The 16,920-nt window shown below is 41.5% G+C and overlaps 1 protein-coding gene across 4 annotated transcripts in view; it reads right to left on the bottom strand.

Annotated features, from left to right (window-relative positions):
• Nucleotides 1-35: 35 nt before the first annotated feature.
• BBS12 (Bardet-Biedl syndrome 12) overlaps nucleotides 36-16,920 on the bottom strand; it is a 33,311-nt gene continuing 16,426 nt past the window's right edge. Inside the window, exons 3-6 of one of the 4 annotated variants that reach the window (XR_002126694.1) lie at nucleotides 15,467-15,534; nucleotides 9,125-9,264; nucleotides 4,016-4,583; nucleotides 36-1,290 (exon numbers count right to left, since the gene is read on the bottom strand). The gene's annotated coding sequence lies outside the window, so the exon portion shown is untranslated. Of the gene's footprint in view, nucleotides 1,291-4,015; nucleotides 4,584-8,396; nucleotides 8,942-9,124; nucleotides 9,265-15,275; nucleotides 15,389-15,466; nucleotides 15,535-16,920 lie in introns of those variants that run through there. The other 3 variants (XR_002126693.1, XR_002126701.1, XR_002126708.1) reach the window with 3 other exon arrangements.

Genomic DNA, 16,920 nt, shown 5'->3' on the forward strand with positions numbered 1-16,920 from the left:
AAGACGCAAGGAAGTGGCTGGGACTGAGTGTTTATATACCAGGCTGAACAGAGAGGCAGCTGTGGACAGGTAACTGAAGTATGGGGGAGACTAGAGGAAGGTGAGTTATTTTAAGAAGGTCTGTTGGACACATTTCTCTCCTCGGCCTCACCTGGCCGTCTCTGGTGATAAGAACGGTCCTTTCCTCCTGGTAAAGGGAGGGCATCAGTCACGTGGGGGGTTTATCTCCTGCTTGAGGGGAAAAAGGGGGAGGTCAGCACGTCCTTCTGGCATTCACTGCTTTTTAGTGCCTTTAGCGCAAAAGAATCCATATGCCCAGGTGGCATTTTTTTTGGGGGGGGGGCATATCGTGCTACTCTTAAGCCTCCATGCGGATTCTAAGGTAAGTTCACCTTGATGGGTTTTGAAAGGTGATGAGAGCAAAAATGAATGAACTTTAGGAAAAGAGGACAGTTAAAGGGATATAGTGTAGAATGTAGAACATTCTTTTATTGGTGCTGCCTCGTCCATGCTAGTCTCCTCATAACGAGCAAAACTGAGGAAGATAAACTAGGACCAATAACTAACAGTGAAATAGGTCTGTTCTGTGCACACGTATCTGTCCTAGTGAGTATTCTCAAACTGAGAGCCCCCTATAATTATCCATCCTATGAACTGTGGCTAACCCTCAAATTCTTTTTATCTTTTGTAATGCATAATGTTTTTAAAAAATGAGTTTGTTTCTTTCCTTCTTATTTTTATTTAGGCTAATAATAAAAACTAGGTTACAACATCATAGTAAACACTAAGCAATAGTTAGAGGAGGCAGCACAGTAGTAAGCTAGATCACCCCCTCCCCCCCGTCTGATATGAAACATTTTGTGATAAACCAAAAAAATTAATAAGCACACAGATTACGGGAAGTGGACTGCACTCCAGGTTTTGGCTTGTCCTTTCTGCACATTTAATACACAAAATGTGTGCTGTAGTGCTGGTGTAAGTAGACCCCCTAGGAACGGGGCATGGGCCAAACACAGACCAGACACCCTGTGTCCGCAGCCAACTGACAACTTGTTCCTGTTTTCTCTGCCTTCTTTTGCACATGCTCTGTTTCCCAAAGGAGAGCTTTGTTTATAAACACTAAGAAATCATGTGGTACGACCGCTGACTTCTTTCTCCTCAATGACCTTTGTAACAACTTGACTAACCTGAAAGTATACGACGAGATTTCTGAGTGACGTACATACCACGTTGTGGAATGTTACCTCCATGGCCATTCTGATCACAACAGCAAACACAGCTGGGTAATCACTGAAAACAGAGGAGAAAAACTACTTTTTAAAAAAGGAGATCTTTAGGTTGTGTTTTCCAATCTTTTTAAATATACCAGCCTCAATCTAAAGTAAAAATTTCCAATGTATTTTGTTAATTTTACCAAAAGGCAAAACCAAAAATGTTTAACGTGTCAACCTAACTGAATAACATTGTAACTTTAATATAGCAGTTTTGATTGTTTAGAAATAACGATGGGATAAAAGAGAAAAATAAAAACCAAAGGGAAAAATGTATGTATCACAAAGTGATTTGGGTAATGATGTTGACTTTATTTGTAGGATTCTTTGTATATTTAAAAGCACTTTCAGATGCAGTGTCTTTTTGATCTTCACAACAACCCCTCTACCAGAAAGAGCTTCTGACACGGAACCCAGAAGAAATATTTGTTTATCCTTGTAATTGAGCAACAAGAAAAAAATAGCGGGGAAATAATATATTTAATGAAAATGTTCAGTTGGTGACAGTTTTGGTTTTGTTTTGACTTGGGAAAAGCTATACACAAAGCTTAAGCTGGAACAGAGGGTTGGTAAGGGGCTGATTTGCTCCAAAAGCATGAATTGGCATCGGTATATGCTCTAACAGCCTCATGGAAATGTTGCTTGTTTTCCAACATTTAAAATTGCTTTTAAATCTGTGTTCCCTTAAAATATTTATATTACAGCTTCTTCAAAGTCAAGAATCTTCTGAGCTTGAACAGCATCCATTTCTTTTTCTTTCTCCTTCTTGTACTATTTCTCCATCTCCTTCTCCTTTTCCTTCCCCTACTTCTTCTTTTTTTAATTTCACTTTCCTTCTTTTCTAAATACTTCAAGAATCTTCTTGCCATATTTGCTATAAATGTGGAGGAAAAATATAGATTTGTCCTTTTCTTTCTTCTTTTTTTTTATTGATAATGGGTACTGAATACTAATTTTCTTTGAATTATCTGTGCATAGATAAACCAGTCATAATCAGATTAGAAACCATTATATACTAATAATAAGAGAGAGTATAAAAAATTAATTTGTACTTTAGAGAAAAAAAGGAAACCCCAAAACACTGAAATTCCAAGTGTTGTTACTACGATTAAGAGTCAGAAAATCTCTTCACTCCATACATCAGAAATACTGTGAAAAAGGGGGAGTAGTCAGCACCTGCTTGAGGTTAGAAAGATGAAAATGATGGCAGTTTAATTGTGGAGATTTTCTTGCATATTTATTTTCAAAAACTGGTGGGAAAACTGAACAGAGAATTGAAGTTACAAGGAAAGAGAAACTGAATAGTGTTATTGGGCAATTTGACAGCATACTATACTGTCATTTAAAAAATTCAGCATCCCACTATTATATTTTGGAAAAATCTTTTAAATGAAGTGTTAACACTGCCACTTCTTTCCCAACGGACGCAAACAATGACATGCATCTATCGTCAGTTCAGGTTTCTTCCCCGTGTATACGAACACAGTAGAATGCTTTCCTGTGAGTCAGACTTTGGAGCAAGCTGTCCAATGCATTTGTGTAGAAACTTTCAGTGAGAACACTGTTTAGATATATTTTGTTCTTCTCCATTAATCATTTAATCAGTGCCCTACAGTATTTTGCAAATCTATAAACAGGAAATCCTGTGTGTGATGCCTTCTACTGATCTGTGTCTTCTTGTAATATTATACTCCAAAAGTAAATCCTAGTAGTCGGACAGCTAAATAAGCACCAGAGTCCAGAAGTAAAAGAATAAATTAGAAGGATGGAATGCAGGATTAGCTCACTAGGCTGAAATACAAAGGAAACTAAACCGACCAGGGGCTCGTTTTCTGTCCCATGGCCTTTTATATTTTCTAAGCTTTTGGCAACACGCAGAGACAAACACGTATACAAAGGGTCTACTGGAGACAGTAGAAAAACCTTTCTGTTTTATAGCTGCGTTACACAGAAGACCCACACCATTCTCCGCAGTGGTATTGTACATTGTTCCAACGCATCTGGGCATGTTTGGGACACTGGGTTTGTTTCGGGCTCCCCGTGGGCTCCTGACAATCTGATGGTGGGAGAGGGTGCAAACTGTCAATAAAACTGTAGACACACTTTAACTTCAAACTGGGATCCTCACTGCACACAGATACACAGAGGCTGTTAGCACGCCCACACTTAGTACAGCCACATCTTGTCATTTCTGCGTTCCCGCTGTCTGCCCACACATAGGAGCTACTATATCTAAATAAAGCTGACAGAGATGAGGGACAAGGGGAGTTTGTCAGTTCTACCATTATCTCAATGACTACACCTGATAGAGATCTGGGGTCTTGAGAGGGAAGGGTGTTATGTTTGCTTGTTCTTCATAATTTAAAATGGTGCATACAAGCCTTAGTGTCTTACTAAACGATATCCATTTGTCATGAAAGAGTAAACGCCGTCAGCACTAGGAGACTTCAGATACAAGGAGCCCAGCTGTGCAAACAACGCCTGGTGAAGAGCTTTAGCTCCAACAATCTGTGTCCCTCAGCTCACACGGAGAACATCTGGTGTGTGTGTGTGCAACGCACAGGCTATTTTATGTGCACTGCACTCTGTACATACATACTCTGGTAGGAACAGCAGTGAAGCGCTATAAGAGCTGCACTGTAAGGCAGGCGCTGTAGGCCCGGAAGGGTGACTGACAGCACTGCTTTCCACACAGCTCTGAAATCGGGGTACGGGAGTGTTGCCGCGCATACCACCAGGCTTACCTCCACAGATCTGCGGCGCTGCTTACCCGACAGAACGTTCGTGTGCCGACGTCCTAACCCGCGAGGCGATGGTATGAGGGAGGTGAGATCGTTAGGAGGCGCTCAGGCCGTGAGCGGGAAGCCCTCACAAAGGCATCCGTGCCCTCGTGAAAGAGACCCCGGAGACTTGCCTTGTCCCTTCCACCATGCAAAGACGCGATGAGCAGATGGCCGTCTGTGAACCAGGCAGCAAGCTCGCACCAGACATCGAAGCTGCCCGCACCGTGATCTTGGCCTTCCCAGCCTCTGGAACCGTCAGAAATAAATGTCTGTTGTTTACATGCCGCCCAGCCGGCGGCATCCTGCGGTAGCAGTGAGAACGAGGACACGCTGGTATTGTTTGACTGAAGGGAGAAAGGTGCAAGACAGGACTCCTCGCCAGGAGGACCGCAGCGTCCAGGCCAGAGTTCTGGTGCTGACACGTCGACGAGAAGAGCAGCAGAAGGCTCAGTCCCACACACACCCGTAGGAGCCAGGACCCAGCGTTTCCGCGTCTGACGGGGCTGGAGGGACGGGGACTCCTGCCATACTGTTTTAAGAGAGCGTCACAGGAAGCAAAGCAGACATTTACCAGCAATCAGAGAGCTTCTCGAACTAGCTAATCGCCAAGTGTCAGGGTGAACCCTACCTAATGCGGTTACAGGCTCTGCGGATTTCTTACAAAAACATGGTTTCTTATAAAACTTCTCCTAATAAGACTGAGTTAGGGAGAGTAGTCTCAGATATTTGCTCAGTATTTGACACCCCTTTTCAATTTATAGCTACTCGTTTGGGGAGGCAAATTACAAAAGCAGTACTTCATGATAAAGCTATAAATGATATAAACTTGTTAACATAGAAAATAAAAATTCCCAACAGTTTCATTCTCCGGATAGTAACTGACTGCTGCTTACCCCCCATACATCTTCCTTTACATGAGAGGGAGGCATCATGACCTCAGAAGGCAGATTTGGGTATCAAACCGTTTGGGTGCCAACCTCAGCTCTGCCACTTACCAGCTGCATGACTGCAGGGCCAGGAGCTGGCCTCTCAGTGCCTCACTGTGAATATACTCTTTAATTTAGAGCATATTTTTTTATTACCTAAATTTGTAATTTATTACAAATTTGTAATTTATTATCTGAAATTGTATCCTGGATTGTCTTCTTCCAGTATGAATTTTTTATGTCTTTTGTATGTTCTATTCTTTTCTTTTTAAACACTTTTTATTCAGCTCTTTTTTTCTCAATAACAGAATTGGCCCCAAATTGATGAGGGCATTTTTTTTCTCTGTTTAGCTGGGGTTCGCTAAATTTGAGTCCTCTCTGGACAAGACCTTGAGGGCTGCGGGTTGACGGTTTGTGCTCTTGCGTTTGCCAATGGCCGTGGGCAACGCAGCCATTTTGCTTCTCTGTGTTGTTGGGCTGTGGTTAAGACTGGGTGCACCACACTCCACGGACAGAACGCGGGGCACTGGTCTGTCCTGCGGGGGGCCTGAGGGGATGGTGCCTTTGTTGGTGGGATTATCAGTCTGAACCGATTTTGGCCCTCACTCGCACCCTTCCCTTGTTTCTTCTAGCCACTGAACAAAGGAGGAAAGTGCAATTGTAGCGACCCAGCTTAGGCCCCAAAGCAGCCGTTGTGAAGGAGAGAGTCCTGCTGGCTGGGTGCTCAAGAGGGAAGTCCTGTTGGACTTCTTACCCTCCCCAGCCCCACCTGACCGGACCATAGTTGAGTTTCAATCTCCCGTTCTTCCTTTAATAATGCTCACTCCAGTCTCTGATGGTTATTTAGTTCTAAGTGTTCTTGTCAAGAAATTGGAATTCATTTTGGTCCAAACAACACAAGCTTAAACTTAATCAGTAAAATATTAGTGAAGCAGAAGGAGAATAACATTTCCCATCCAATACTTGGCCTGCTTATCAATTTGGTAAATTGGTTACAAAGTCTTGAAAAGCAACAGACAAATTCAGCACTTTTTATTCCACAATGAAATAGGAGGTCAGATATTAGAATCCCCTTCTCTTACTTTATTAAATTTTATTTATATCCAACTTATTCTATCAACAATAATAATAATAATAATAATAATAATAATAATAATAATAATGGCAAACATATACAGTACGTGCCAAGCACTTCTAAGCACTTAATATGTATTAACTCCCTTAAAGCCTGACACACAATGGCTAAACATGTCACGTAGAGCCTGACACACAATGGCTGTACAATGCGTAAGGCTCTGTGCTCCAGCACAGATGGTCTGCAGTCTGCTTCTTAGAGCTTCCCGGTGGCCAATTAAGAATGGAAAGCTGATCAGTTACATCACAGTAATAAGCCAATTTCTCAGGAGGAGCCGCAGAAATTCTTGTTTCTGTGAGCCGAGAGAAAACTCTTCCACAGTTCTTTAAAAACTGAAATGTTTTTGAGCATACCCATGTCAATCTCAATTATTAATTAGGTCCATAAACTATTTCCTTATAACTTTCTTTGATGGAGGCAGAGAGCTTAACACCAAGCGTAGTGAAGTAAAAGCGAGTTTACAAGAGGCCAACGTGATCTGCTGTGCACAGAAACGTCTCTGCAGCATCACTTCATTCAGGTATAGAATGCAGACTATGTTGAGGAACGGATGATCCATTAGGAAATCCTCCCCAAATATGATTTTCCAAACTGAGGTTTTATAATTATGAGGCAGCACAGAATTCAAAGATCTACTGTGTTAGGTGCCTAACAGGCAGACGCCCCATGTTATTATTTGAGGATAGTCATAAGCCTCACAGCCGGCCAGCCAGCCAGCCAGCCAAGGGGATTACGTCCTACTGAGTAAGTGTGAGAAGCCTGACCAGAACACATGCCTCTTTATGGAGGTCCGACTAGGGAGCGTCTGCCAACAGGCCAAGCTGCTTCCGACGAGCTGTGGCACTGCGGTGTTGGCTTCCAGTCTTCATCCCTCATTGGAGCTTGGCGCTTGGCCTGTGACTTAGAAGTTCCTCCTACTAACAGTGAACTTGGCTATTCCATTGGCTTGGGTGGAAGTGATACTATGCAGGTTCTGAATCTAGAGCTTAAAAATCCTGCATATTTTTGCTTGTTCTCTTGTGCCTATGCCAGCACCGTGAGATGAACTTTTTCTGGGCTGATGAACCCCTTTGGGCTAGGCCTTGGCATAAACGCATGTTGAGCAGAGCTTCCCAGCCTATCTGCAGATTTGCAGCACAAGGCACAGCCAAGTGCTGTGGGCAGATGCCAGCTGCCCACCCGATGTACAGATCCATGAACAAAAGAAATGCTTTGTTAAATGCTGCTAGGTTTTTTCTAGTGACTATTTGTTACATAGCAAGAGCTGACTGTTGTAATTGTGCTAGAGCATTTTCCAACATATGGACAAAGAGAAAATGGAGCCTCCAAATTTTTACCCCATAGAATATGGCAATGATAATTTAGCTTGGAAAAGTTTTTAAAGCAAGTTTATCTAGCACCCATTGACCATAAAACTATATTAAGAAAGTACCTAACAGAAAGTGTATCATTACACGATGCAAATTCTTGGTGAACCCTTGAATAAAATAATAGTAGCAGCTGTATTTTTTAGAGGCAAAGATAATTCAGGTATCACACCAGGCACATCACATTAATTATCTCATTTCACTTTCACCAGTTATGCAAGGAAGAAGGTGAAAGTCCAGATGCCTGTCAGTGAATATTGGCCAACCAATGGTTACTTAAGAGACTTAATTCGCAAATCCCCTTTAAGTAACAAAATCTTTGGCTGTTTTTTTTCCTCCGTTCTATTATTAACTATAGAGGCTTGGAATCAAATGAACATAACTGAGGTTTAAAAACCACACTGGTCAGGTCACTTTGTATACAGAAATCAGGCTTAGTACCTCTCCTTCCTCCTGCAAATATTTTCTGGGCCAGGACAATTTTTAGCAGTTTCCCTAATTTTCTATTGTTGAGACCTGTCCATGTTACAGTGCTTTTACTGCAGTGACTGGAATTGCAGATGTTTAGTCAGTTGGCATTCTTACCTATCTGAGCGAAAAGTCAAGTTCTATTTTGTTTGGGTTCAGTGAGGCTCTTCGCCTGAAGGCTGAGTCTAGTCTTTTCTGTGTTGTTGCAGGCAGGGAATCAGGGCAGCTCTTTCTGCAGCTGATCATATTGAGAGGCTCTATCCCGACCCCTTGAATCTAGGCTGTTCTTATCATTTGCTTCGACCAATAGAATGTGGTAGAAGTGAAGCTGTGAGACTTCCACGGTAGACTTTGAGCTTCTGTCTTGGTTCTGCGAAGCTGACATGCAAGGAGCGAGCCCGGCTTACTGAGGATGAGGCCACTGGGGAACCAAGTGCCCCTGTGGATAGCCAACGCCAACCGCCACATACCCGCCCGAGGCTACCTTGAACCTAGCCCAGCTGACTCCCAGCTGTACACCCTGGCCAAACTGGCAGGGAAGCACCCAGCCGATGCACGGAACCATGAAAAATAGTCAGTGGTTGTTGGTTTAAGTCACTGAGTTTTGGGGTGGTTTATTACACAGAAATATACAACTCATAATTTTTCTTCTTATTCCTGGTAGCATAGTGGAAAACATTAGATAATTTGGAAAAAGGTAGAACTAAAGAGAACAGGCCAGTGAGTAAGTTCTGTGAAGATGGATCACACAGCTTTATTTCACAAACAGGAAATGGACAAAATGAAGACAGTATCACTGCCAATGAGAAGGGACGAGTGACTGCAGCTCAGGAAGGCAGCTGCCAGCTGCTCTGCCTTGGTGCCAGGGAGGAAGACGGGGGGCTGTGCAGGTACCCCAATGGGCCAGGTTTGGACTGCAGCCCGAGCTGAGTCTGGCGGCGCCTCCTGGAGGTGTTCCTGCTACCTGCACATTTCTCACTCGCTTCCCCATCTGCCAGGGAGACAGACATGAACCCCTTTGTCATGAAGTCTGAGGCTTTCTGCCTCGCCTCCTGCAGACAGAATCGCAGGCTATAAAACTATTTAGCTGCGATCTACAATGTAGAATTCCCTGCTTGGCAACACATAAAAGTAGGTTTTATTAAAGGACTATAGAAAAGTTTAAGTACTAGACCTGGAACGAGAATAAGAAAGCTTCGGTCTTATCCTCCTCTGCCATGGAGAACACCTCTGTGCCTCAGAGACCTCATCAGTAAAATGGGAACAATTCACACGGAGCTCAATATCTGTTGGCTGTTATTATCGAACATGTATCTAAAAAAGGAAATAAAATGTGAGAATGTAAAGGGACGGATCTTTTCCTGGAGTAGCTAGATTTGGAAAATTCAGTAAGGGTGAATGAGAATAAAACCATGCATTAAAAACCAACAACAACAAAGAAAAGGGTTTTGCTTTGAGGAAGTTCCTAAAATTGTGCTAATATAATGTATTAAGTGGTGCTGAACTAGTTAGCTTGAACATCTGGTACTAAAAATGAGCTCAATGATTTACTACAAAGTTTTAAAGAAGTTAAACAAGAGACAAAAAGCCAGCTTGGCTCAGTGTGCCTCCAGGTTAAAAACGTTGCAGAGGAAAGAAAGACACAAATTAAGCACAATGCGACAATCAAGAACTGTGGGAGGTAAATGGCTTTCTCGATAATTAACTCTGGGGATTTCTCTGGGCCTCAGTTTCCTCATCTATAAAATAAAGAGATTGGAGGAGAGAATCTAAAAAAATTCCTTCTAGCTATTAAAAACAAAGCGAATTTTAAATGATGTGTCTTTGTTAAATAAATAAACAAACCTTAGATGTGAGAATATAAAGGCGTAGCCTGTACGTGGCTAATGGAATAAGAAGCAGTTCTAGAAACGCACGAACAGATTTCAAAGGGCATAGATGGCTTGCAAAACAGCTTATGAAATCAGTGGGGTTGCTACACTGACTCAGTTCTAAACACGTAATGTAATCCGGGACTCAGAGGGGTCAACGTGGAACCATATTGTTTTAGCATCCAAAACATGATTACAGAAGGAAGTAGACATTTTCCAGAACCTCACAATATTGTAGTCATTTCTGGAAACCAAAGGTCTTAAAAATATGAGTGCAGCTACCGAAATATAAAAAGAGTAATAAAGTGATGAGACTTTGGAGCCTATGAAGAAAGAAAGTGGAAACAATTAAATTCACGGAGCCTGGGGAAGTAATAAACAAAGGACGAAAGGCAGAAGAGTTTAGGATGGTCAGTGTATTAACAGCAATTAAGAAAAAAATATCAGCAACAATATAAAAGAAAGAAAATTCAATTGAGCTTAGGAAACTCAGTTTGATGATTGGTGAAACACTGCAATAGGGTTTGCTATCACAACAACAAAAAAATGTGAATTAGCTAATTCTCTTTGGCAAGTATCCTGATAGGGGAATTCAAGGTTCTCTCAGTTTTTCTTTTATTTTGTCTAACTTTTTATTTCCCAGAATAAAAAGTAAAGGGAACTAGAGCATTTGAGATCCTGCTTGCCAGCAATTGTCCTCAGTTTTGGCTCAAATAAACTCTTATAAAAATTGTAAAAAAAAAAAGTAAATGTAAACTAAAGGTGGACTCAAACTGGGTTAAGTCTCAAAATGTTACCTGGCCAATTACTACATGATACCTTCCCCAAACAACAGATTTTACAGCACTGCTACTTTTCAGACATTTCTGAGGACAGAGATTCTATAGCCGTCTTTGGTAAACATTCCGGGACTAAATGACCTCTACTGTCAAACATTATCTTTCTGTCTCGTCAGGTTTGCTTTGACTATAGGTTGAGATAGACTCTTTCCTGCATTCTTAAGTGCAGGAGCCTGAATATCTCTTCGCCTTCTCTTAACAACTCAGCTTTCCCAAAGCACAAACCATAAATACACAGCTCAAAAACGAATGGTCACACGGTGACTTCAGCCCTGCGACCACCACCCAGGTCATGGAATGAGAGCCCTGTATGCACTCCAGACCCTGCTATCACCACCCCTCCCGCCTCCCCAGAGATAACCGCTAATGATGGTTTGCATATGCCTGTTTCAAAAATTTACAAAAAAATAGTTCAATCAAATGTTCTGTTTTAGTAGCATTTTTAAATTGAAATATACTTCACACAACATAAAATTCACTTTAGAGTGTACCCTTCAGTGGTTTTTACTCTATCGTCCATGTTGCGCAACCATCAGCTTTTCTGATTCCAGAGCATTTCCATCCCCCTCCCACCAAAACCCTGTATCAGCGGTCAGTCCCATTGGTATGCCCTTTGGTTCTGGCTTTTTTCACTCAGCGTTATGCTTGTAAGACCCGTGTGCTATGTTCAGTAGCCAATCTTTTTTAAACTGCGCCTAAGGAGTAAAGTACAGGTTCTTCTAGTTAATTTTGGTGCCTCATACAAGACTAGTGTTTTTGACGCTCGTTACACATCAGCAAGCAGCACACAGGGAGAGCGAAAAAACGCTGATGTGTAGGCCTCACCCTAGACACATAAATGACAGTCTGGGGGGTGCAAGGGCTTGGCTGGGGCATCAGTAGCTTTAAAAGTTCTCCAGATGATTCTATCATGCAGCCAGAGTCAAGAACAACTACAAACCACAGAAGACCAGAGAAGATGACCTGGCCAGAAGAAGTTGCTAATTTCAAGGCAGGTTCTCCGGGACCCTCGGCACCCTGAACCAGGATCTTGAGTTGGGGGGTCTGGAAACCTGCATTTTGACAAGTGGCCCATGTGCTCCCTCCAGGGTAGTTTTAGAAATACTGCAGGAAACCCACAATTATTTCTAAAAAAATAAATGACTTCATCCACAGAAGTTTCTATTGCTTTTAAACAAGAAAACACAAATGCTAATTTAAAACATTTTTAATACATTACAAAAAACTATTTTAACATATATTGCATTAGTGATAAGGAAAAACTTATTGCATTTGCCTCATTTCTTTTCTTTTGACGTTCATCCAGAGTGGAAATCTATCGGGAACTCGCGTTTCCACCTCCTGCTCTGAGGTTAACACAGGAAACAGGGCGACCTTTTTCAGACATCAAACCAGTCTCAATGCTGTCAACAGACTGTGAAGTTCCCAGTTTGCCTTTCAGTCGTCGTGGACAGTGCACAAAGAATCTTCTTCACAGCACCAGATAAACACATTGGAAAAATTAAAAAATGCAATTGCCAAGAAAAATGGCAAACAAAATGGAAAAAGGAAAAAAAAATTCAAAAGGGAAACCTCAGACTAGCATGAAACAGGTTTCATTACATCTTGAAGTGTAAAGGAACAACTCTGCACATTGATAAGTCAGAGCGTTTGGTTAGAGGCTCGAGCTGGCGCTGTGCCCTTGTGATGTATGCCTCTGGACTGCCCTGGGTGAGGGCCGTGTTTCAGGTGGTTTTCTGCACATCCTCGGCTCATTCTCCTTACGGAAGAGTGTCCCCCCTTACTCAAGGGTTGTCTCGATCTGTTGCATGGTTACAGATCCGGCCTGATAATTTTTCAGCTTATCAGTTGGACACGAACAGTCAACGGGCCTTGGTTATTTAGTGCTTTAGTTCAATGCATTAGATGGTGTTACAGTTGTCTGAATATACTGATATATTTTTAAATAAAATTTTAATTTTAGGATTGTTTAGATGTACCAATTATGAAAATAGCTCAGAGAATTCCCATGTACCCCACCCACATCTAATTTCCCTTCTTAATAACATATTCGTATGGTACAATTAATAAGCCAATATTGATACATAACCACCTAGAGTCCATACTTTATTCTGATTTCCCTAGTTTTTACCTCATGTCCGTTTTCCGTTCCAGGATTCCACATGGGGCTTCACGTCACTCTTAGTAGTCATGCCTCCTTCTGCTCCTTTTGGCTGGGGCTGTTTCTCAAACTATACTTTTTTTGTGTGTTGTTGTTGTTGTTTTTAATAACCTTGACAGTTTTGAGCAGTGCTAGTCAGGTATTTTTTAGAATGTCACCCACTAATAAACTTTTTTTTAAAAAGATTTTTTTATTGGGGAATTGGGGGATGGGAACAGCGCTGGGGAATTTGGGGAAGGGGAACAGACAAGTTGCTGTCGTTCTGTTCTTCAGTCTAGTTGTGGAGGACGTTGCTTCACTGGCCCAAGTTGGCACCATCATTGTGCTCTTCCTGGGCAAGGCAGATCAATCGCCGGCTTCCGGACAGCCGCTCACTGCGGCTGCTGGCTGCTCACGCTGGCTGCTGGCTACACATGGTAGCCCATGGCAACCCACTGCAGCAGGGGTTGCAGCCTATGCTGTCGCCGACGACTCACGGCAGCCCAGCTCCAGGTTGAGCTGTTGTTCAGCATCTTAGCTTCGGAGGGCAGTGTCACTGGCCCTCATATGTGGGATCCGAACCGGGGCCCTCGGGCATTCCAAGCCAGTTCTTAACCATCGCGCCACTTGGCCAGCCCATAAACTTTTAAAGATATTCAATTTATTCCTAGGTTCAATCAGAAAAACCTAACTTAAAGCAATTCTAAAAGGAAAAATAATCTTTTGGAGATAATTCAAATGATTAGAATCAACTCAAATACACTTGAACAATTGGTCTTAGTGTATGCAGAGACGTAACACAAGATAGAATAATTATGACTACGAGTTAGAATCGTTGTCATTTCTAAAAACGAACTTTACAAATTAATAAGAATAGAAATTATTTACATTCTCGTGGGTTCCCATCTTTCTTGTTGTTTTTACATAGCCATAAAGTTAACATTATCTTGAGTTCTGTTTTTTAATTTGTCACTATTTGTAAACTTGTTCATGAAATAAAATGCACACTTGACATTTTCAAAAGCAGAACTCATTCCATATTAGTATATCATATTTGTCTAACTGCTCCCCATGGTGGAGTGTTTGGTTTGCTTCCATTTTGTATAAAACTATTAACATTTTTGTACAAGAACAATTTACAGTTGATGGCTTTGCATTTCCTCCCGCAATGTGCGTGTATGCTTCCCCACACGCCCACCAACTTTGATATTTTCTGCTTTCTAACAAGTGTGATCCTGCCTGAAAATTGCATTGCCATGTACTGCACTATAGGAGCAAATTGTGCATTTTTCCATGTCTCCTTGTGTAAATGGTTTCTCCTTTTTAAGTGGAATTTACATGCCAACCTGATAGATGAAATTAGATGGAGAAGTTTTTATTTCCTAATATGCCTCTTAGGGGGAGCTGTCCTTTTTGGGAAACGGGAGTTTGCAGTCAAGGGTGAATGTCAGAAGCGCCCTTCTCAAGACTAGGAGTGATTGTATTGATTCAGGAAGCGCGGAGGAGGGGCCGTGAGGAAACAATGAAAGGTCAGTCCTCCACATTGTCATCTCTTTCCTCTCTGTACCTCACTCAGATCTTTAATAAAGTCCTTTTCAAAACCCATGGAGTGCTTGATATGAATGGGGAGATTAGGTGTAGACACTAAGATTGGAGAAGTAAAGGGAGGTGAGTGGAAAGGAGAAACAGCCAATAAAACATCCACAGCAGAGAGAAGCAAAAGAGTGCGTGCGTGCGTGCGTGCGTGTGTGTTTGGGGCACAGTACAATTCTCCGAAAGCCTTTTGATATCGGAGTTACTGGATTTAAGATTTGGGTTAGGATTACCTGAGTTCAAAGAGACCCCAATTGCTGCCTGGATTGTACATATTTACACATTTAAAATAGTAAGCTCTTAATAGTGTGTCACATTTAGTTCTGGCATTTGAAAATGTTTTTATTCTTGTTTAATAGTATGAAAAAATGCATCTTGTGTTCATTAGCTTCTTATCTGTTTTCATATCCACTAATTTATCTCCCATCCACAAAGGGGACACATATGCTATTCTGGTTTCTTCAGGTTTCGTATTTTATATTCTCGTTTCTTATAGACCTATAGTTAAAATTCTGCTTTTGAACCCGTTGTAACATACTGATATGGCTGCAGTGACAATAGATCTAATTTAATTTTTTCTCACATCATTAAAAAAGCTATTTTATTCTCTATTGTTGGCAATAAAATGAGTTATTATAATGGTTGGAATCTATAATTGGCCAATTTTGATACCCCAATGTTATAAATATATTGTATTAAAGTTTTTGCAATCAATTTTAAAGTCTGGCCATACCATTATAATTTTTTAAGAACCAATTTTTTAACATGTTTTCCCTCTTTCAAATGAGTTTTACTATCACTCAACATCTGCCAGCAATTTAATTGGTAACGAGGATTACAAAATTTTGAGCTGGAAAGTATAATAGGGGCGGCTTCATTCACCTTTGTGATTTCAAGGTGAGGTTCTCAGAGGCTCTGAGAACCTGGATCAGCTTCCTGGCGAGTTAGCAGCGGAGCTGGGACGCTGACCCAGGTCTTCCTAAACCCCTCGAAACCTATGATGACGAAAAAAGAACTGCCTTTTACTTCTCCCGTCCTTGTACTCATGCTAACCCACACTAAAATGATCTCACCTTTCATTTTGTGGACTTGAAGCCAGCAGCAGGTCAAAATTTTATGAGAATGAGTGGAAGTTTGCCACCTACAGGCCAAAAGAAAGAAGAAATCTTTTAGATTTTTGAGAGTGAAGCTCTGATGACCCTTATGAAGCAAGTGTGTTTTAAAACACTTCTTTGGGACAGTAGGTCTCGTACAGTCCAAGGAGATTTTTATAAAGGGACGCTACCTTCATTCTCCCTCCTGTTGGTGTGACACGTTTCTACTACATTCTTTTTTCAGTAGCATATGGTCCTACAGTTGCAGAAAAGAACCATAGAACACTGAACAGTATAAATCCATAGAAAGATATGAAAAGGTTTCTTGGTAACTGAGAACATGGTATCTTTTTCTCTTGGTATTTCCTCCTTACTGCTAAGAAATATCTGAGTGGGCAATGAAAACCGTAGCGTAACATTGGGACAACTGGATAACCACTTGGAAAACATTCTTTTAGAGTCTTATGTCGCTACTAAAATAAATTCCAGATGGACTAAACATTTAAATGTGCAAGAGGAGTAAGACCATAAAATTACTATAAGTCGGTACAGGGGATTGCTATATAATCTTGGGGTTGGGAAGACCTTTATAAACATCACAGCAAGAAAGAATATCAAAAGAAAATATAGATATTTTACCAACATTAAAAAATATAAAGAAACATCACTGTCCTTTTTTTCCTCACTAATAATCAAAGTTTTATAAAGATGAGATTGCATTTTCACCCAAATTAGTTAAACAAAATTTTAATAATAATATCCAATGTGGACAATGACTGTGGAAATTACATTCACTTGCAGAGCCTTTTGGAAGGAGAATTTGGCAAAATATATATAAGAAAAGCTATAGTGTCCATTTACCTGTTGACCTAATATATGTCTCTAAGAATTTATCAAAAGGGGCCGGCCAAGTGGAGCATTGGTTAGGAGTTGGCTTGGGACGCCAGCTGTGAGCAGCAGGGCCCCGGTTTGGATCCCACATGAGGGCCAGTGACGCTGTGCCCTCTACAGCTAAGATGGTGAACAACAGCTCGAACTGGAGCTAGGCTGCTGTGAGTCGCCTGTGTCAGCGTAGGCTGCAGTGGGGCTGGCTGGCAGCTGGCGTGAGCTTTCCTAAGCTGCTGGCTGTGAGCTGCTGTGAGAGGCCGTCCAATGGCCGGAGAGTGACTGTCTCACCCGGGAAGAGTGCAATGATAATACCAACATGGGCCAGTGAAGCGATGTCCTCCTCAACTAGACTGAAGAACAAAAGGACAGCAACTTGTCTGTTCCCCTTCCCCGATTCCCCAACGCTGTTCCCCTCCCTCAATTTCCCAATAAAATCTTAAAAAAGAAAAAAAAATTATCCAAAGAATATAATTGTGAATAAGAGGAAAGATTCAGCTATGAATACACTTTTTGTTTTTTAAAGATTTTTATTGGGGAATTGGGGG

Source organism: Hipposideros armiger, unplaced genomic scaffold (assembly GCF_001890085.2).
Source record: "Hipposideros armiger isolate ML-2016 unplaced genomic scaffold, ASM189008v1 scaffold_1, whole genome shotgun sequence".
Lineage (NCBI taxonomy): Eukaryota > Metazoa > Chordata > Mammalia > Chiroptera > Hipposideridae > Hipposideros > Hipposideros armiger.